The 21,170-nt window shown below is 45.1% G+C and overlaps 1 pseudogene; it reads right to left on the bottom strand.

Annotated features, from left to right (window-relative positions):
* LOC147105139 (acidic mammalian chitinase-like) lies at positions 1–12,622 on the bottom strand (annotated as a pseudogene).
* Positions 12,623–21,170: the final 8,548 nt, after the last annotated feature.

Below are 21,170 nucleotides of genomic sequence, written 5' to 3'. Positions count from 1 at the left end.
TCAGATTAAGGGCCAGTTCCAGCATTTGCAGGCATTGTCAAAGACTAATCCACTGGGGCAATATTTTGCAAACGTTTTTCCTCCTCCAGCGCATTCATAGAATTTGGCTGGGTCTTTTGGGGCACTATAAATACCATCAGCTTTATCGGAGCAAAATCCTCCGCTGCCGCCAGCACCACCAGGTGAAGTAGGAGGAGCCACCGTTGTTACTGATGGTACACGCTCACCTGGAAGAGGAAAGTTCAGTTAATGCAATGCTTCTGCAAAAAAGCTCATCTTTAATGGATGCTAAGAATTTTAAATGAAATGGATGGGGCTACACGGGGGAGGGCTTCGGTGAGCTGACTTCCTGGAACAGCCCGTTTACTCTTCAATGTTAAGTCGGATGTTTTCTGTTTTATTTTAATTCAATAAAAAATTGCTATTGATGTAATTGCTGCAATCTCAGTAGAAAAACCTGGGAGAGTATCTTGCATTGCATGTTATTACAGGATAATAGCCCTTTAACTGACTGTAAACTATAAACTGGATGGGCCATAATTTGCTATGGCAGGGCATTTAATGGCATCTGCTGTTAGTTAGATTTGCCATTGCACGTTTAGGTTGATACAATTTTTGCATGGCAAATCCTGAAAGTGTGACCTGATAACAGCGCAGCGTGAAACGAGCAAGCAACTGTACATCTCCTTAACAATCAAATTGAAGGATTGTGAAATTAACAGTGCAAGGACTGAGAAAGAAGTGTAAATTGGAGTGGGCGAATTCAATGCCAAATCAGATACGGAAATAAAAATAGAGGGAAAGAAAGATTGGATTAAGAGAGAAAAAAGAGGCAGAAAGAAAAAGTTAAAAAAAAAATCCAACAACATGTTCCTGTAAAGGTCAAGGGTGGGACCAACAAGCAAAGGGAACCTTGGATGACAAGGGAGATACAAAAATGCATTAGAAATAAAAGGGGGGCTTTTGGCAGTTACAAAAGACTAAAGACGGAAGAAGCCCTAGAGGAGTATAAAAAGTGCAGGGGCATACTTAAAAAAGAAATTAGGAGGGCGAGGAGGGGCCATGAAATAACACTGGCGAGCAAAATAAAGGAAAATCCTAAGATGTTTTATAAGTATATTAAGGGCAAGAGGATAACCAGGGAAAGGGTAGGGCCCATTAGGGACCAAAGTGGCAATCTGTGTGTAGAGCCAGATGATGTAGGCGGGGTTTTAAATGAATTTTTTGCATCTGTGTTCACTATGGAGAAAGACGATGCAGACATAGAAATCGGGCAAGGGGACTGTGACATACTTGAACATATTAGCATCGAGAGGGAGGAGGTGCTAGTGGTTTTAGCAGGCCAAAAAGTGGATAAATCCCCAGGCCCGGATGAGATGTATCCCAGGCTGCTGTGGGAGGCAAAGGAGGAGATTGCAGGGGCTCTGACACAAATTTTCAGAACCTCTCTGGCCACAGGGGATGTACCAGAGGACTGGAGAACAGCTAATGTAGTACCATTATACAAGAAGGGTAGCAGGGATAAACCAGGGAATTACAGGCCAGTGAGCCTAACATCTGTGGTAGGGAAATTATTGGAAAAAATTCTGAGGGACAAAATTAGTCTCCACTTGGAGAGGCAAGGATTAATCGGGGATAGTCAGCATGGCTTTGTCAAGGGTAAATCATGTCTGACAAATCTGATTGAATTTTTCGAGGGGGTGACTAGGGAGGTGGATGAGGGAAATGCTGTGGATGTGGTTTACATGGACTTCAGTAAAGCTTTTGACAAAGTCCCGCATAGGAGACTGGTCAAGAAGGTAAGAGCCCATGGGATCCAGGGTGCCTTGGCGCGTTGGATCCTAAACTGGCTGAGTGGCAGGAGGCAGAGGGTGATGGTCGAAGGTTGCTTTTGTGACTGGAAGCCTGTGTCCAGTGGGGTACCTCAGGGATTGGTGCTGGGTCCCTTGTTGTTTGTGATCTACATAAATGATTTGGATGAGAATGTAAAAGGGATGATCAGTAAGTTTGCAGATGACACGAAAATTGGTGGGGTGGTAAATTGCAAGGAGGAAAGCCTCAGGCTACAGGATGATATAGACGGGTTGGTCAGTTGGGCGCAAAAGTGGCAAATGGAATTTAACCCTGAAAAGTGCGAGGTGATGCATTTTGGACGGACAAATAAGGCAAGGGAATACACAATGAGTGGTAGGACCCTAGGAAGTACAGAGGGTCAGAGGGACCTTGGTGTACATGTACATAGATCTCTGAAGGCAGCGGAACAGGTAGATAAGGTGGTTAAAAAGGCATATGGGATACTTGCCTTCATTAGCCGAGGCATAGAATATAAGAGCAGGGAGGTTATGATGGAGCTGTACAAAACGCTGGTGAGGCCACAGCTGGAGTACTGTGTGCAGTTCTGGTCACCTCACTATAGGAAGGATGTGATTGCTTTGGAGAGGGTGCAGAGAAGATTCACCAGGATGTTACCTGGGATGGAGCGCCTCAGCTATGAAGAAAGACTAAACAGGCTGGGGTTGTTTTCCTTGGAGCAAAGAAGGCTGAGGGGGGACCTGATTGAGGTGTACAAAATGATGAGGGGCATAGATAGGGTAGACAAAGAGGAACTTTTCCCCTTAGTAGGGGGGTCAATAACAAGGGGGCATAGATTCAGGGTAAGGGGCAGGAGATTTAGAGGGGATTTGAGGAGGAACTTTTTCACCCAGAGGGTGGTTGGAATGTGGAACTCAATGCCTAAAAGGGTGGTAGAGGCAGGAACCCTCACAACATTCAAGAAGCATTTGGATGAGCACTTGAAATGCCATTGCATACAGGGCTATGGACCAAATGCTGGAAAATGGGATTAGACTGGACAGGGATGGATGGGCGGCGCAGACACGATGGGCCGAAGGGCCTCTTTCTGTGCTGTAAAACTCTATGACTCTATGACTCTATGACAATTAACACCTGAAGGAATGAGACTCCACACTTGTAATAGTTCATTTTCAGAGCCAGCGAGGTTGACTGGCAGTAATTAACACTTATCACGTCAGTGAAATGGTATTTAGACTGAAATGGAAAAGACTTAACTTTCTGTGGCGTATTTAATTCAGATCTACCTGAATATATTTAAGAAGGAGATGGATAGTTTTCTAGACATGAAAGGCATCAAGGGGCATGGGGAGAGAGCAGGAATATGGTATTGAGTTAGAGGATCAGCCATGATCATGTTGAATGGCGGAGCAGGCTCGAAGGGCCGAATGGCCTACTCCTGCTCCTATTTTTCTATGTTTCTACCGCGCAAATACAGCAACTTCACGCCAATCAATACATTTCAATGGCGAGGCATTCAGCGAGATGCTGTTTTGGCCAAGCTTGTGGCATAGCGGCGCATCTCGGACAGCAACTGTTGGATTTCCGCGTTTAACCGCACATCTGCCCTCGCCTGAAGTTGCTGTACCATTTCTGCATAAATAACAGCCAGTGCCATTAGCCTCAGCGTTACTTTGACAGCAAATTATGACCCACTGGATATGGATGGAGAATGAGTCAGGCTGTAACTATAGAAAAAGCAGAACATAGAGGGTGGTTATGGAGAAGGAGAAGATGGGATAAAGCAGGTAATAAATCTGGTGGCAGCAAACAAAAGGCCGAGAAACATCAGGGAAATATGAAGAGCACAATTAGATGTGTTTGTGATTGTTGGAAGCATTTGAATAAAATATTGGTTTTAGACCTTGTGTAGGAGAAGGAAGTATGATGTCATAGGGAAAAATAGTTTATTCCAGAAAAGGGGCATGAATTAAATCTGGAGGGGGGAAAACGATTGTTCAGGAAGGATAGAGGTGATGCAAGGGCTGAATCGGAGGCTCTGATTTATAGGGGGTGGCGTGTGACTGGCTTTTGAGCGGTTCGAATCGCTCCCACACCCCTGGGTTCTAGACACCGGACTTAGGTACAGGCGACGATACAGAATTGGAGTAGACAACTGGTTTGGTGCAAGAAAACTGTATTTTTATTAAAAAGGCACAATAAAAGTTACAACACTGAAAATTACTGGAATAGTTACAGGCTTACAAGAGTACACTTAATTAAGAATGGGGAACACACGGCACATCGCGGGAAAAATCACAGTAATAATCCCCCTACCCTTGTCCCACCCCCAATATCTAACTAAATTGTGCTGTGAGGGGCCAGGGATTATGCTCACCAATAAGGGTTTCTGGACAGGTCGAATCCTGTCGATCAAGCCAGTTGTGGTTTTGGGGTTCGCTCTGTGTCCTTTGGGGCTCGCCGTCGTCACGTGGTCTCAGGGCGCGGCGGTGGAGTCGTCTGAGTAAAGTACCCTCTTTTCCTCCATTAGAGATAGGGAGTGAAGTCTTTGTTGGGTACTTTACCTTGCAGAATGGAAGACTTCGGGTTTTGTTCTTCTGGTGGTGGTCTGGTCGTCGAAGTTTTTGTTGCGGTTGGGGCTCAGTTGGCGGTCTTCGGTGTTGGCTTGGTCGCGGTGGCCTAGATCACTACCTGTGCAGTGGTAATGATCCGAAGGTATGGTTTACCCGGCCCTTTGTTACCGCGGTGCTCGTGGTCATCTGCTTCTTTGAGTTTCGAGTATCTCTGTACCCGAGCGCATGCCTGCTCATCCCCCAACGCTTCTCCACACTGCCCTTCTCTGCCTTTCGTCGGCCCGCCTTCGTCTGCTGCTTCTTCTACCCCTGCTTTGTACGTCAGCTTTGTTACTGCACCTTAGTCTTCGTCCGCCCTTGGTTACCGGTGGGCCTACAATTATACTATTTCGGAGGTTCGTTACCTGCGCGCCAAATCAGAGTTAGTTCTTTGTCCGATTTTTGGCGGGCTCGTTAAAGTGATTATAGCCGTTCACTTTAACTGCTTTTTTTTTGGGTGGTTGCCCCTTTGCTAAATGCTCTTTAATGTCTGGTGTTTGTTATTCATAAACATGAATCGGTGTCTTCCTGGCTCGGTAGTTACTTTAATCTGTAAACGATTATTTATGCAAAAGTTTGATGGGTTCAAGATTAAGAATGCGTATTCTGCATTGTCTACTTGTCTAGCTCTCAGAAATAACAAGTCTTTCACAGGCCCCGGCATGTCAGGGTTTTCAAAAGCCCTTTTGAATTGGTCTGCCGTTTTTGCAGGGCCCCTGCTCTTGCAGGCTTCTGCAACGAGGTCCAGAAGCCATTTTGTTTAGGGTTCCCTTATAACTTCGTCCTTCAGGGTCCCTTTATTAATAACTTTGGGGACTGTGGGAATTTTGAGAACCCTACAGGTTGGACACATGCCTTCCACACCAGCGCTGAGCCTGCATTAGAAAGTCAATGCACTATTTTTAAGAATTGGTTTGTTTGGCAAAGTTGTAGCCCAATAAAAATAAGCAGGTTTACTGCTTAGTTAAAATAGCAAAGTGGAATGTCACCCGAACGTGTTAACTAATTCATCAAAACCTGCACACAAGTATTGCTAGTCCATAATGTGCCGTTCATTATTCTACTGATGGGTTGCTCTTGTCTCAGGAACTGGCACCAGCAGCTCTACACTAATATTCAACAACAACTACTTGCATTTATATGGTGCTTTTAACATAGTAAAACATCCCGAGGCGCTTCGCAGGAGCGTTACCAAACAACATTTGACACTGAGAAATGTGATGAGATATTAGGACAGGTGACCAAAAGCATGGTGAAAGAGGTAGGTTTTAAGGAGCGTCTTAAAGAAGAGAGAGAAATAGAGAGGTTTAGGGAGGGAATTCCAGATCGGCCTTCATGCATAGTAATTTGGACAACTATGAATTATTTAGGCTGCTAATAGTTAGTAAATAATCTGTTCCAGCTGTAGAGAAATTAGGACAAACATTTACCTGAATTAATTCCAAGCAGAGTGTTTACTTTGGTAATGAGAGGGTAAGGACCCTGATTGCAGAAAGCATCAGCAAAATCATTCAGCTCAAGGGCCCCCACCATAGCTCCTCCAAAGCCGTGCTCTTTGAGCCACTGAATCTATATTAAAAGATACAGTTAATGCAGTTATAAAGTTTGATCTTGCATGAAAGTGCAGGCACTTTGCACATTGCTTATTATGTTTGCTACACTCTGCACAGAACTGCCATTGTCAAATTGTTCTAAACTTGCGACCGAGCCTTGAAGCGTAACGGAAGCTGATTGGTTTCTGTCACGTTTTTTCTGGCTATTTGTGCTCGGTGTCCTCTCGGGATCAGGGTCACCGTAAGAGGATCACGCACAATCCGGAGTGCACCTTTCACTGCCACATATCTAGATGAAACAATAGCCCGACCGAGGGATTATGACGGAATCCTTGACTGGAATACTGCACTTGCTACTATGAGCATTCTCCTAGCTTTACAGAAGGCGGACTGAAAAGCTTTATAATGCAAGGAGGTACAACTTCAAATCCACAACTGGTTTATTCTACATAAAAAACATGAATGAACAATATATAGATTTCACAGTGAGAACAGTCCATATCCTATGCTCATTGATAGTGGAAAAATAAATAAAAATGCAAATTACTAACTCCCTGGCCCTCGGCTCACTTTTCCAGCTAAGCTTTCCAAAACCAGATTTTTGCTGACATTTATAGTGTTATGCCATTTATGATTTAAAATCTAAATTACCAAACCAGATCATCTAATACATACTTTGTTTTCAATGCTTTCCTTATCAAATCCAACCCATTCACTTTTCTTTAATGCATATGGAACCATCTGATCCTTGATCCATTCTGTTGTGGCACCGTTTAAAAATCCACAGATCTGTTCATGGGAATAATAATGTTTTGTAAGTATGCATCCATATTAGTTAATGCTAAGATTTAGTTAAAATGATGCTCTGTGACTCCCCGATAAGTCCAGTAGGTAAATACACTGTGCGGTGCAGTACTGTGCCATATAGCTATGGCGGGTTCCAGATTTAATCCCTGTCTGTGCTGAATTAATAGACCTCAGCCAGGCTGGCAATAGAGCTGGTTTGGGGTTGCAATTGCCCTCAACGCCCCTGGTCTGGAGAGGGAAAATATCCATCCAAATTCTCACTTCTGTTTTATACCTACCAATCTTTGCTATATTCTGGACATCAGGTAAGGACCGGATTGGACTCAATATGGTGTATGGATCAATAGCCTGCCAATATTTGAGTCATGTGTGAAAAATGGGCACTTGGCTAAGATGCCAGTGAGCTTGGGCACCCCTGGGACTATACACCAGCATGGGTCACTACCTTCAGGAGAATGGCAGAAAGAAAATTGGTGAAAAAACCTCTAGGAACGTCATTGAAAATGACTTTAGAAACTGAAATGAGAAAGTAATTACCTCATAGTAAGCCCAGAATCTGCCCTCCCTGGTGTATCTCCCAGCTTGTGCAGGACCACTTGTAGGAGCACCAACTTGCTGGAAGTGGAAGTAAGTCTGAAGGTCCGCCCATACATTGGGAATCCAACCATTAGTTTTTCCCGAGGAGCACCATTATCCCTCCAGTATCTCATAGCATAGTCCTGGAAAAAAATAAGTTCAAATTGATGTAAAAAAAAAAGTCAGATCGAGCTTATAAAATTAATCATTAAATGTTTCAGATTATTATTATTTATACATACATCATTAAAGTATATCGTATCGCCATGGTCAGTAGAGCCATGATACAGAGGGCTGTTGTGTCCTGTTACAGGGTCCCAGATACCACGGAAATCATACGTCATCACACTGATAAAGTCGAATAATCTATGAAAATCAAAATTCAGTTATGACTCTTTTTAGATTTATAGGTTGGAAATTAATCTCTGCAATTATTTTATGAACCTTTTGCTCTTGCTAAATTTTCCTCTCTGCTATTTTTATGGAGGTGCCAACCCATTTATTGTAAATGGGTTAATGGCATTTAAAACAAAGTGGTTGACATCTCTGTTAAAATAATGGCAAATGGAATTTTGCACAAGCAGTGTAAGTGTTCATATGCTGCGATTATCTCCTATCTTTGTATTTTATATGAGAATATTCCCTTCAATTGAATTAAATAGCATAATTAATATGACAAGGAAACCATTTTTGGGGTGGAAATTGACTTCTTATTAACAATAACAAATGTATTCCTGTGAAATTTCTTTGTCGGTTATTTTACTAAACGCCGTGACCTGTTTATAACATCACATTCTCTGGTTTTCTATCTAAGTAAAACTGCTCATTTGCTTAGGGCCTAGGCAACTGAAGGCACGGCAACCAATGGTTGAGCGATTAGAATCAGGGATGCTCAAGAGGCCAGAATTAGAGGAGCGCGGATATCTCGGAGGGTTGTGAGGCCATGGAGGGAATTGAAAACAAAGATGAGAATTTTAAAATTGAGGCGCTGCTTAACTGGGAGCCAGTGTAGGTCAGTGAGCACAAGGGTGATGGGTGAACGGGACTTTGTGCGAGTTAGGACATGGGCGATCAAGTTTTGGATGACCTCAAGTTTTCATAGCGTAGAACTGGGAGGCCAGCCAGGAGTGCATTGGAATAGTCAAGTCTAGAGGTAACAAAGGCATGGATGAGGGTTTCAGCCGCAGATGAGCTGGGGCAGGGGTGGAGACAGGCGATGTTACAGCGGTGGAAATAGGCGGTCTTAGTTATGGCGCGGATATGTGGTCGGAAGCTCGTTTCGGGGTCAGATATGACACCAAGGTTGCGAACAGTCTGGTTCAGCCTCAGACAGATGTTAGGGAGAGGGATGGAGTTTGTGGCGGAGACCGAAGACGATGGCTTCGGTCTTCCCAATATTTAATTAGAGGACATTTTTGCTCATCAGCACTGGAGATCAGACAAGCAGTCTGACAATTTAGAGACTGTGGCGGGGTCGAGAGAAGTGGTGGTGAGATAGAGCTGGGTGTCATCCGTGTACATGTGGAAACTGACGCGTTGGGCTGGATTTGAAGGAAGAGGGTGGGCGAGGGGCTCCGAGGCGGTAGAGAAACCCGGGAGGCCGGGTTTGCCGCAGGCCCTGCCGACTTTAACGGCAGGGCCTGATTTGCATGCGAAGCCTCTGTTTCCCACCTGCAGCCAGCCAGATTGAAAGGCTGGCTGCGGGAGGGTAGCCCTGCGTCACTGGGTGGGGATTGGGCCGGGCCAGGCCATTAAAAAGATCAGTGGGGGGGTGGTGGGGAGGTCAGTCGGGGATTGGGCCGGACCGTTAAAAGGATTGGGGGTTGGGGGGGAGTCAGGGAAGGTGGACGGAGGCCTCGTAGTGGGGTCCCTGATCGCGGGGGTTTAGTTAGGTAAGGACCCTGGATCCAGGAGGTAGGTATAAAGGCACTTACCTCATGGATCCAGCAGTCCCCACCTTGCTGTAACTGTTGAGTTTTACAAATTGTGTAAAACCTGTCCACATGCAGTTAAAAACAAAATGGAGGTTAAAAAAGAGGCTTCGGGTCGCACCTCCTGGCAGCGGGTTGACTGCCCTCCCTCCTCCGAATTTTAACAGTTTTAACTATCCCCACGCCCCCAACCCACTCTTTTTTCTGTTAAAATTCCCCTCTGTGTTTTCGGATGATGTCGCCGAGGGGCAGCATGTGGTTGAGAAATCAGAGGGGGCCAAGGACTAGACCCTTGGGGGACACCAGAGGTAACGAGCCGGAAGAGAAGCCATTGCCGGTGATTCTCTGGCTACGATTAGATAGAGAAGAATGGAACCAGGCGCATGCAGTCCTGCCCAGCTGGACGACGGTGGAGAGGCATTGGAGGAGGATGAGTGGTCAACCTCTTAAACATTATTATTTATTGAACGGATTAACTTTCGGATATTGGTCTTGACAATGCTATTGCTAATTGCTTGTCCCAGGTGTAGAAGAATTTATTGTATAACAATTACAATTTTCAGTACAGACCCGCTTTTGCTGCCTCTGATGTGCTACATTATTGCTTTCAAACAATGCTTTGCTTTTAGTGATCTTAGGAGCTGTGCCCTTTAAAAAAGACTTTATCTAATTTTACCCAGTTATTCAGCTTTTCCTCCATAAATTCTATTATTTTATTCTCCATGCCAATTTTGACATATATGATCTCCATGAGTGTCAGCTGTGGCTCAGTGGGCAGCACCCTCGCCTCTGAGTCAGAAGGTTGTGGGTTCAAGTCCCACTGCAGAGACCTGAGCACAAAATTCTAGGCTGACACTCCAGTGCAGTGCTGAGGGAGTGCTGCACTGTCTGAGGTGCCGTCTTTTGGATGAGACGTTAAACCTGCTCTCTCAGGTGGACATATAAGATCCCATGGCACTATTTCGAAGAAGAGCAGGGGAGTTCTCCCCGGCGTCCTGGCCAATTTATCCCTCAATCAATATAACAAAAATAGATTATCTGGTCATTATCACATTGCTGTTTGTGGGGCCTTGCTGTCCCATTTCCTACATTACAACAGTGACTACACTTCAAATAGTACTTCATTGGCTGTCGAGCGCTTTGGGACATCCGGTGGTCGTGCAAGGTGCTATAGAAATGCAAGTTTTTCCTCCATTACAAAAAGATAAAAACTGATTAAATGGTTTCTATTGAAATAATCAGAAAGAGTAAGTCTGGTAAATGAATGGAAGTAAAAACTGAATATGCTTGTTTTTAAGACCATTGAATCTTGGGTAGACAACATCATCATTCCATTCATAGTTTGTGAGTTTGTGATTTGCTGTCATGCTGCCAAAGGCATAGATCAGGTGGGTGCAGATGCAGGGGTCAATGTTTTCTGGCAAGTATTTACCACCTGCTGGTCTGTACTGGGCCCAGTTTGTGTAGTAACAAATCAATTTGAAGGAGAAGGCTAAAATGAGAAAAGTGTCAAAATAATTATTTGAACATTTTTTTAAGAATGAAAAGTTCCGGTAATCTCAATACATTATAGATCTTGAGATGGTGAGGCTTCTCTTAAAATGTTCGACTGAATGAAACAACATTTTATTATCTATGAATTAAATTCTGCTTTTACATAGTTTTTGATTGTGCTGTATACTAAGAGCTATACAATCAGCTCAAAGATGCATCAACAAATTGCCAAATGGGTTTAGGATGGAGATCAGCTGGTTTGTAATCTGAGTTTCTGTACATTAAATCAAACTGCAGGATCTGTTTAAAATTGATAATTTAGCACACAGTTTTTGAATTTTGTATGATTTAAGTGTGCTTGAAATAAGGTGTAAATACACAATGACCTAACTTACCCAACTGTAGTTGGAGCAAAGGAGCCAATCCCACTATGAAAATTAAATAACAATTAACATCAAATGCATTAACAGCGCCAAAATATATACACTTAATATTAAAACACACATTATGCGCTACTGAAAAATATATAGTAAAATCTCATTTAACATATATATATTTAGATGGATCTTAACATAAGTCATCTTTTCCTTAAGGAATCAGTTTAAAAACCAACAGATCAGTCCAGAGAACAACCTTTCCCATCTTGGCATGGCAGGAGCTAGATTAATGCTGTAGCACAAATTTTATACAGAATGGCTGGTTCTGCTGATCCAATCATCACTGGAGAAACTGCACCAAAGACACAAAGAAATACTTAGCCCATGATGCATAATATCAAGCGAGACATTTCCTTGATCTATTGATGCACTTTATGATGTGTTTACATGTGAATAGTGTTTAAAAATTAACAAATTTGGTCACTTATTGTAGAAATACAGAATGATGTGGTCAGAAAAAAAATTACATTTTGTAGGTTTAAATATGTTACGAGGTTAGAGAGTGAACTAATGAAGATAATAAGACTTGGAAAAACTTGAATATAGTGTTTTACTGTCATTTGAAAAAATGGAGACCAGAAACTGAATATGTAACATGTTTTTAATTTCTTGGAGTTCTTAGAAATAGAATCTATAGCCTGGAAATTCCTTTTGGCATTACATTTATCACCTGTGCTAATTGGGTAGGAGAGAGCAGCAATATTGGGCGTGCAGTATTGCACCCATTTAACACCGTTTTTGCATGCAGACAAATTTGTGAATCGGAGTTAAGGCAGAAAGTTATAGGGGATTAAATTGGGCGCTACTCGGCCACATAAGGATCAAAAATTGATCCCAATGGGAAGTGCACAGGATGCCATCTTGGTAAAGGACAAACAGGAGGAGTCCTTTACCCACGTCTGAAGCAGACATTAGTCTATTTGCATATGCAAATAAGGGGCCTAACATCTGCTTCTGGTCCCTGCTACATCTTTGGTTTGCCCCAAGGCAGCTGGTGCCAGTACTGGTTGCCTCCAGGAAAACCAACTCTAAACACCATGTAAGTAAAAAAAAAAAGTACTTACCATAATCACCACCACTCCTGGTCCCGAGATCTCTGGTCTCCAACCTCCCCCTGCCCCCCCCGCCGGCTCCGACCTCCTAGACCACCCCCCCCCACCGATAGCACTCCTGAACCCCCAACAGTACTCCCGAGGCCTGCGATCTCCCTACCTGATCCCCCACCAAACGCGGATCACTGACTTCGAGGCCCACCCATTCCTCCTCCCAGACCCCCATGATCCAACCCAGTCACTCACCTGGAAATTGGACCACCAACCTGCGTGGCCTCCTACTGCAGCACCATCTACAGTATGATGAGTTCCGAGGCCCAAAATCCAGGGCTCCTCCGACCTCCTCATTTGAACGCAGGCTGTTAACGCCGTGCGGGTGAGGTGGCCAAAAATGGGTGCTCTCCAGAATTTATTCCCAGTAGATGGTTGTGCTGCACTGACAAAGTACTGCGTAGCTCAGCTACAAACTACAGAACTCTGAATACAATAGGTATTGGATTCAGTGCTTGACTAGTAATGTAACTGGCTGATGATAACGAGCAAGCACAGGGAAGGGTTGCCCGTGCTATAAAGTGGTATGCAAGGCTCACCGTGAGGGACTGACAGATCGAATCTCCTGTCCCAGGCACAGCCAGCTGGAAATGACTGGAAAACAAAGCCTTAGGAGTGTAAGGTTCGCAAAATTCTACAGATTCCCCCCCCAAACCAAGAAAAGAAGAGATTTCGGACTGTTTGAAAGAATATTGGGCCAGAAGGGGCTTAAAATCAAAACCCCAGGATTTTGGCTATTTTTAAAAGGGCATGTATGGGCTTGTGAAAAAGGCTGAGACAGGAATGTGGGATCGACCTCTGCAAAGGAACAGTTTTGGATATTCGAGGTAGCCAGACTGTCTGGGAGAAACAGTGAATGAAACTCAGCCCCTATCGAAGAATTTACATTCAAACAATAAATCAATGAAGAACCAGCCTTACCTAAGATCCAAGACCCATTAAAAACATGCATAAAACAAATCATTAAGCCAACCTGCACAGAATTTCAAGGCCTTACAGGAAATCTAAGATTAGAAGACAATCGAGCAACAGTTTAACCATTCAGAGAGACAGCCAAAACTGCTTCACACACTTAAACCTATTTCGAAGCAATCCCGAACCAATCAATGTTAACGAGCCTGCCCAAAATTTAACAATGAACCGAGATTGATTTGGCGGGCAGATAAGCAGGCCTCAATTAGTATAAACAAAAGACCTATCTCCACAAGAAATTAGTTCGATGAGTTCGATCAGTGCAGAAGCAGTCAGTGAATTGAAACAGCAGTCAGTGAATTGAAATCAGCAGTACAGTTCGGACAGACACAGAAAGAGGCACAGCTCATTCGAAAGACATCAGCCTCGGGACAATCAATCGACAAAAGGACAACAGAAGGAGAACGGAAGGAATCGCAGCAACCAACGGCCCCAAGAAACAAACAACCAACAATATTACCAACAACTAGGTAATACTGGGCCACCGCGACCAACAAGAAACCAACTCGGAAGAAACCAAAGATCTGCAAGTTTTTCCCACTCTACAAACTATTCCTGCATTTGGTGAGCATTTCCCTGGTCCTCTGGAATCCAAATTAGTTAGTGTAGTGGGATTGGGAGGGGTGAAGTATTTTGTCTATTGTCATTCTCCCTCATATATTCCGAAGTGTTCCCCTTTTAGAGTGATAAGATTATTGTGTTGTGTATATTTTCTTGTTTCAAATAAAAACCAAAGTTCTTGTATCAAATTCAGTTGTTTGCTGCAATTTCATTGCAACCCCCAAATAAGTCCAGGTCTAGAACCAAGGGAGTGGGAGCGATTCGAACCACTCAGGGAGTCAGAGGTGAAGCTGACCACACACACCACCCCTTACAGGAGGTTGAGGCAATCATCTGTGCCACCCTTACTTGAAGGGGAAAGAAGAGCGGAAGGATGGCTGCTGGGAGATTAAGGTTGCCCTATACAGCCATGGCTCATGACATCCTTATGCCAATTGAATGCTCAGAAGGGGTCAGGGCTTTGAAGTGCTTAGGGTCCTCACCAATATGGCATTGCTCCTGCTGGTTACAAGCCCTCTTGACCTGCAAGCAGAGGAATAGTATGGAGATATTGTTAGTACATGACAATGTACATGGACAATGCCAATGTCAAGGACATACTGGATGGTAAAAATTGAACAGATGCCATTTTGCTAGGTTGATGTGCAAGCATTCCTTGTGTTACCCCCCTTTAAGAGTTGAAGCTGAGCACACAAGTTGACATGCTAACATTATAAGTTCCCTCATTTGTGCTAAGCATACATCGTTTTCTCATAGATTAATGTGTGTTTGCCTTCTTATTGATTGGCACAGTTCAACAGACAAGGGTTTAAAGTTTGTTAAGACAGGTTTTCTTGTATGTCTACTTGTGGGAGATGCTAACTGTGTATAGACTTGCCGTATCATATTTCTACATGTATCACATCACCTTTGTATATCTCTCCAGGTCCTGTGGGTTTGGTAGACAGCATTGACCACATCTGATTTTTTTCTCCCGTGCCTATTACACCAGGCACATTTGGTATTGGCAGTGGCGGGGGATTTCTGTCTCATCTATTATGCCCCTTCTTGTATTCTTGCTTGTAGTACTTCTTAGCATCTGCCAATGAAATCTGGTTATCCTGGCATCAAAAATCTTGAGCCCAGGGGTGGAAAAGTCATGCAATCTGAGTAGTGTAATGCTGGTCTCTGCCACTTTTTTTTGATTGTGCAAAATTCTGCTGGAGGTGGGGGTGGTATGTTTTGCGATGGCCCTCTTCTGTGTGGGTGTCACAGAAAGAGGCAGGGCTATTATTGTTTTCTCTCTCTTAGGCAGTTCTTCGGAACCAAAGATGACTTGCTTCCACACTAAAAATGAGTTCTCAGGTGACTGATGAGCCCAATGCGGGACCTACAGTCTCTGTCACAGGTGGGGCAGATGGTGGTTGAAGGGGGTGGGTGGGTGGGGTGCTTGGGTTGATGTGCGCTCCTTCCGCTGTTTGCGCTTGGCTGCTGCTTGCTCCCGGCAAAGAGACTCGAGGTGTTCGGCGCCTTCCTGGATGCTTCTCCTCCACATTGTGCGGTCTTGGGCCAGGGATTCCCAGGTGTCGGTGGGTATGTTGCACTTTTTCAAGGAGGCTTTGAGGGTGTCCTGGAAGCGTTTCCTCTGCCCATCTGGGGCTCTCTTGCCGTGCCGGAGCTCTGAGTAGAGCGCTTGCTTTGGGAGTCTCGTATCGGGCATGTGGAGGACGTGGCCTGTCCATCGGAGCTGATCGAATGTGGTCAAAGCTTTTTTTGTATTTTTGTATCCAATTTAAAACATGGAATGGATTCTGCACAAAGCATGGAATGGATTAATCACAGAACATGAAATATGGAGTGGGTCTATCACATCACAGGGGGTGTGGAATGGATCTAACATGGAGCATGAAATGTATGTATATAACTACAAGAGTTACCAAGGCGTTCGCTGCTGGCCCTGAAGGACGCTTCGCACAAGCATCTTGCGACCTCTGTGTCGAGAACTTCGAGTTTTCCGACATTCAATTCAAATCAGCGATGTATAGTGGGGATCCCCTTGTGCGAGCTGCTGTGATGTCGACGAGCTGTCTAAGTAGCCAATCAAAACGCAGAATTCTCACAGACCGCGAACAAGGAAGTGAGTAAGCTCTTAAAATTATAACTTTTAAAAATATTTAGAGAGAGCAAAACAAAGATTGGAGCTCTCACATGGGGGGGGAAAGGCAAACCTGAAATAAAGATGGACAAACCTAAAAAAAAAACATTTTTTTGAAAAGTTTCTTAAAATTTTTAAATTTTAATTAAAATGGACAAATTTCACACTGCACAAAATTAAAATTAGTTTTTCAGGCCCTTAACATTTGTATAGCAGTAATAACGCTGTCAAAACCCCAGTTACACCTAATCTCTTTGGGTCTAACTTTCAGTGGGGAATTTAACAGCGTACTTACTGCGGGAGAGCTAAAGTTTGTGTCTGTTTCAATGATTTGGCTGATTACACAGATTGCCGGCTCGGTGGGGTGGGGGGGTGGTGGGGACGTGGGGGGCACAGAGCAGCCTGTTTCAGAGCTGTCATTGACAGACCGCAACTTCGGGATGTCCGCCTGCGCCACATCCCGAAGTTGCGGTCAGTTTCAAAGGCGGAATGCGTCATCCCGATCACAAATTCCCGGCCCTTATCTTTGCCAGTTGAGGCCCAACCACTGATTTATAAAGGTTTAGCATAACTTCATTGATTTTGTACTCTATACCTCCATTTATAAAGCCAAAGATCCTGTCTGCTTTTTTAACAGCCTTATCGACTTGCACTGCCACCTTCAAAGATTTGTACATCCCCAGGTGTCTCTGTTCCTGCACCACCTTTAAAATTGTACCATTTAGTTTATACTGTCTCTCCTCATTGTTTCAAATGTATCACTTCACACTTTTCTGCATTGTATTTCATCTGCCATGTGTCTGCCCATTTCATCAGTCTGTCTATGTCTTCCTGAAGACTGCTGTTATCCTCTTTGATGTAAGAAAAAGGAGTCTTACACATCAAGTAACTTTAAGGTAAGCTTTAAGTAACTTATAAACACACTATATACAAGCGAGGTCTTTATCATGCCTCTGATAGAAGCCTCTTACAATACTGAACAGTCCAGTATTTATACCAGTCCAACAGGAAGTGACATATGACAGGAAGTGAGGTATGTACACAGTTCATAGTTCATAGTTCACAGTTCACAGGAAGTGATGACATAACTTCCCGGAAGTTATTATTATTATCACACTCTTCACTGTTAACTACATTTCCAAGTTTTGTGTCATCTGCATACTTTAACATGTTGCTTCCTTATACCCAAGTCCAGGTCATTAATATATATCTATCTATCTATCTATATATATAAACCGGTATGTCTCTCTGTCTGTCTCTCTGTCTGTCTGTCCGGCTATACAATCAAAAGTTATAGAGCGTACCTACACATATGTTATATCAAAAGAAAGCTTATCATTAGGGGACTCTCAAAAGCATATTTACTTTTTGGTTGGACAAAAATTGTGCCAACGGTATACAAAAAACGTTCAAAATTCCACTCATTATCCGCTCATTAGCATCGAGTGACGTGAAGGTTGACCAATCGTACAGTCGAGCGACCCGACGGTCGACCAATCGCTGCGTCACGGGGGCGGGTTCATTGCGTGTGCGGGCGGGCCATCCTAGAGTTGAGTGACGTGACAATTGAGCAATCCTACAGTTCAGTGACCTGATGGTTGACCAATCGGTGCGTGTGTGGGCGGGCCTAATCATTCTGAACTGAGGTGAGTGTCAGCCATCTTGATTCTTAACTATTCATTTCTTTTTCCCATCGGGGTTTTATCTTTTTTTTAAAAAATACAAACATTTCGGCCATTTCCTCCACACTTGCATTGGAAATCAACATTTTTTTATTTTTTTAAAAACCCAGGGAGCGTTTTCCGACAAAGACGTCGCGGTTTTCATTCGGAGGCAGACGGGGTGGGTGGGGGGGGGGTGGAGAACGTTTAATGGATTTTTTCCCGCTTTAATTACCGACTTTTAAAAATTTTACTTCAGTTTTTTCCTAAAAATATAAATAAACTCTCTGTTCATAGCTCCTTATTTCTCTCGGGGTTTTATCTTTTAAAAAAAAAACATTTCGGCTCCTTCTCCTCACGTCACCTAGCAACAGTAACCAGGGAAGCCTCAGTCCAACGTGACAAGGAACGACTACAACTACCAGCATGCTGTGTGCGTGCTGCACATGCGCATTCAGGGTGTAACTGGGTGTGCTCCGACTCACTCGCTCCCTCCCTCCAGTCCCGGGCGGCGTCTCAAGCCCGAGACACAGAGCGCGGTAGCGCAGGCCCAGCCGCAATTGGCGGTCTTCAAGCCGGCTCGGGGAGGGGGTCCAGTGCTCGGGAGGGCGGGGAGGTGCTCGGGAGGGCGGGGGTGGGGTGCTCGGGAGGGCGGGGGTGGTGTGCTCGGGAGGGAGGAGGGGGGGCGCCGGGGCGAGGGAGGGAGGAGGGGGGGGCGCCGGGGCAAGGGAGGGAGGAGGGGGGGCGCCAGGGCAAGGGAGGGAGGAGGGGGGCGCCGGGGCAAGGGAGGGAGGATGGGGGGGGGGCGCCGGGGCTCGGGAGGGCGGGGGAGGGGGACGCCGGGGCTCGGGAGGGGCCGGGAGGGGCCAGAGGGCGGGGGCGGGGCTCAGGAGGGGGGGAAGGGTTACCCCGGCAACCGGGCCCGGCCGTCTCTCACAGCCTCAAGCCGGCTCAAACCCGTTCCCGGGGCTTGGCTCCATTTGCGGCCGTGGGCCACTCGCCCTCTCTCTCTCCTTTCCTCTGTCTCTCTCTCCTCCCCCCCTTCCCTCTCCCTCCTCCCCCCCTTCCCTCTCCCTCCTCCCCCCTTCCCTCTCCCTCCTCCCCCCTTCCCTCTCCCCCCTCCCCCCCTCCCCTCTCCCCCCTTCCCCTCCCCCCTCCCTCTCCAGAGCGGCTTTACAGGAATGCACCTACTCTTCAAGCAGCTAATTATTTATTCACAAATTCAGGGAGGTGGCGTTAGTCAACCCTATTATCTTAAGGTTAAACATAATGAAATCCAATAATTAACACCTGAAACGCTAATTCCAAAATTAGGGTAAAACCCAATTTAAAGATTGGAAACATCAACGTCGGCATATTCCAGGCCTTGTGTTAACACACGCATCTGTAAAGCCACTCTTTTAAGCACACACACGCGAGTTGCAACGGTATCCCAAAGCATGGGATGCCGTTCTAAAGGCACTTTTACACTTCCCTTGGGTTAAGGGAAAACAATGTCAAACCAAAACTCAGTGTTATAGAATCACAGTAATTCCAGCATTGAAGCAGGCCATTCAGTTTATTGCACCTTGGCCAGTGCTAGCTCCTCAACAGGAACTATCTAATCACGTCCCCAAGCCTTTTCCCTGTATATTTTCATATTCTTATAGTTGGTGACACTTAACTGCTGCTTACGTTGTGCCTCTGATTTCCTATAGACCCAATTTGGTATAATCTTCATACGTGACCCCTTCCAATAGGCCAATAGAAAAGGGAGGCACAGGACAGTATAGTCCTCTTCCTTTATGTTAAAAATGAAATTACCGTATGGGTCCAAAACAAGTCCTGAATCAGCCCAGCATGTTATATATACTTGTGTTATGATGCAATTGTACATCATGACACATGCACGCTGCTGTGCTGACCTGACTCGGTGGCCGCGATTTTGCTGGTGCTCAGAGGGCGGGTTCGGAGGCGGGTCGCTGTCAAAATCGAAATGATTGACAGCGGGTTGGGAGCTCGCTCCGAACCTACTTCCATGTAAGTTTCCAAAGTGTTGGGTCTGTAATTTCAGAACAGACCCGACACCAAGCGGCGGGGGAGGCATTTAAGAAAATTAACTGCTTGTTAAGTGCTTGTTTACTACTATTTTGCCAGCATTTTTCTATTTTCCACAGTTTTAACAAGGTTCATGTAGTTCGGAGATCACGTCAGGTAAGTAGGTCGGGTTCTCCGTCTCCCCAAAGCTGTGAATAGGTGACCGCTGCAAAAGTGGTATAAAAGCTACCATTTCACAGCTGGTCACTTTCCAATGTCAGAAGCTTGAACCTTCAGGACTTGGAAGACACTTTTGAGCTTTATGCAGTTTGGAAGTGTTTGGAGTAAATTCTCTATCCACTGTCACCTCCTTGGAGCAAGCTATCTCACCATTGACAGATCGCTTCTGTTATCTCAACTTCAGCTGCCATCTATTATAGCAACATCGGTGCCCTCAAAAAAAATCTCACCTTGGTCCTCTGAATCCCTCCAAATTTACTTCACTTGACGCTGTACACACTGGCTGCCACATGATGTGCTAGGTTGGCACCAGCCCACACCAACACCATTAAGAATCCCTACAATGTCCAACCCATTCCTTTCACACTCATCATAATTGGGGGGTGGGGGCAGAAATGTTAGGTCTCAACATTCACTGGAACTCACTAAGACACTTCCAAAGGTGAGCACAGATCTGTCCAATAAGGTAAAGTGTTGAAAATATAGATTTCAATGTTTGACAACACATTAACAGAAACTTCACATGAACATTGGCTAAACCACCCAAGTGCCTACCCTTGTGTGTTAATTTGTATGCTTGCAGTAGGTTCAGGGTGAGTGTGCGGGGTGGCTAGTGAGATGGGGAAGTGATAATGTAGATAGAGAGGGATGGGTGGAGGTGCAAGTTAAGTTGATGTGATAAGGATGTGCAGGAGTAGGGTAGGGAAGACAGAGTGATGTGGATGTGATGAGTGGCACAGCAGGATGAGATTGAGTGTGGCTTGGCAGTAACATTTCGTGATCTACTCAGATCATTGAAAGGCTTGTGCCACTGCAGCCTGGTCCTCCTGATGACATCCCTGCTTGTACCCTCCTGTGCAATGTGCAACCAGGCTGTGTTGGTGTCCTGGGGAGGTCTCTTCCGCCCATGGGAAGGGAAGAGAACCTCCCTGGGTGCTGTGACTCCCTCCATAAACATATGGAGGAAGTCATGGGAGAGCTGGGTGCAGCCGTACGCCTTTTATGCAGTGCTTGTCAGTGTTTGCAGCACCTCAATGCTGTAGAACACTGACAGCACAAATGTCAAAATCAATTTGGACATGGCCCCCTTAAGGAAACAGGCTGATGATGCGTCATCAGACCCGCTTCCTATTAATTGGCCGGGAACCTCGCAGGGCGTGCTTAGCAAGCCCTATTAACATAAAATCGCTTGGAGAGTGCGGGCTGCAGTAGGCAGTGGGCTGGGAACGTGACACGAACCTTGGCCGCCTCGGTCGGCGAA

This window comes from Somniosus microcephalus, chromosome 18 (assembly GCF_052327205.1).
Source record: "Somniosus microcephalus isolate GS21.2 chromosome 18, FLI_Smic_1.0, whole genome shotgun sequence".
Taxonomy (NCBI): Eukaryota; Metazoa; Chordata; class Chondrichthyes; order Squaliformes; family Somniosidae; genus Somniosus; species Somniosus microcephalus.
The sequence above is the reverse complement of the archived record's forward strand: the minus strand, read 5'-3'. Positions and strand labels throughout refer to the sequence as shown.